Source organism: Myotis davidii, unplaced genomic scaffold, assembly GCF_000327345.1.
Source record: "Myotis davidii unplaced genomic scaffold, ASM32734v1 scaffold362, whole genome shotgun sequence".
NCBI classification, from domain to species: Eukaryota; Metazoa; Chordata; class Mammalia; order Chiroptera; family Vespertilionidae; genus Myotis; species Myotis davidii.
In genome coordinates this window covers 3,691,208-3,692,951 of record NW_006297152.1, presented here as the reverse complement: position 1 = coordinate 3,692,951, position 1,744 = coordinate 3,691,208, and positions in this window count along the sequence as shown.

The following is a 1,744-nucleotide window of genomic DNA, read 5'->3' as shown; positions in this document are numbered from 1 at the left end:
TGACCCAAAGCCTGGTCGCTTTATTTCCGCCTCCTTGTAGCCCTGGATAGGACAGTGAGAAAGGGTTCCCTCCCTGAAAACGTAGCGAGCGCATTGACCCTCGGAGGAGGCCTGGAGGCCGTCGTGGGCGATGTGAACTGTGGTTTGGTAGAGTTTATTTTTCCATATTATATGAAGAGAATGATCTCTTCCCAAAGACAGAAGTAATATTTTTAACAAATGTTGTCACAAGTAAATAGCCATCAAAAGGTGAAAAATAACTTTTGTATTTTTTTAACGCATTTGATAGCTGCGACGAGGGTTGTCTTTGCTACTTCCTGGGGAGGGCGCCTGATAATTCAATGCTACGCCCGCAGTCCAGGTTCCAGACTGCCCCACGGAAACACAGAAGGGGCGCTGTCTGTCTGCTTGTGTCTCTCTTTGGGGGTCGTGAGTGGGAAGGGCCTCGCCATCGGCCTCCCTCCGAAGGTGGGTCGTTGGTATGTTCCGGGAGTCCAGCGATCGCCTGCCACAGAATAGAATCAGAGTCTAAGTTCGTTCTCCCTGAGAGGAGGAGCCTTGACGTTAAAATCCATCCACGTGGCCCGTAGCCGAGGGCGCCACGAGCTAATGGTGAGGTCCCTGGTCTCCTTGTAGCCCCAGGGCGCCAAGGGGAGAGGCAGGAAACTCGGTGAAGAGCCATAGAAAAGGGACTCACACGTTAGCAGCAAGAGCCCTTCCTCCTTCCAGCCAGCAGCAGCTATTCTGGGGAGCAGCTGCGGTTGTTACATAAATAGAGACGCAGCCAACATACAAGGCTTTTTATCCTGCTTCAAGCAGGAAAATGCCGGGCGAGTGGAGTCGCCCCGGGGTTTTAAGTTCCCTCCCTGTGTATGGTTTTGGCCAAGTGACTGAAACAGTTTTTCTCAACCGTAAGCGAACTGCTGAGCCCTGAGCCCCACCTCCAGCGTGTCCACGGAGGACTGTGCTCACTGCTATGCCGACACCCTGGCCCCGGGATTTCTTTTCTTAGGAAGCAAATGCTCACCGTCTCCCATGTCCCTCCTCCACTGAGTGTCTCAGGGAGTGACTTCCCTGAAAATCGCCACCTTCTGCCCGAAGACGAAACGTGCTCCTATCATTTTGCTGACAGTCACGTTTAGCATGTTGACATGACACACGTGTGCACAGCGCCCAGTGTTTCTTGGGAACCTGGCGGGTGGGTGAGTGTTGTGTGAAACCGGAAACCGGTTCCCGGGAAACTCGGACTTTTTACCTGGAGGTCTGTCTTCCGATGTCGATGCTGGAGACCTCTTTGAAGTACAAGAGTGATTTTATCTGCAGACGCGTTGGGTACCGCTAGAAATAGATCTAAGGCATGGGGTGGCTGAGCGGGTTGGCAAGACGTGCCGGGTGATGTTAGCAACACGCAGAACTCTGTCTGTTTCCCATCCGTTGGTTTCAATCATAAAATTGTCAAGTGATTTGTGTTTGTACGTTATATATATAGATTTTTATGCCTTTCTGAAAGGGTCGAAAGCAAAAAATATTTTGCCTTTTTTTTTACCCCTGCGTATCTGAACCGAAAGCAGATTGTCTCAGATACAATGAAAAGAATAATCCAGAAGCTTCTGCTGGCTGTGATCTCTGAGGCTCAGGGAGAAGGAAGGAGGGAGGGAGGGAGGGAGGAAGGGAGGGAAGGAGGAAGGGAGAAACATCGGTATTAGACACATCGATTGGTTGTCTCATGTATGTGCCTCAACTA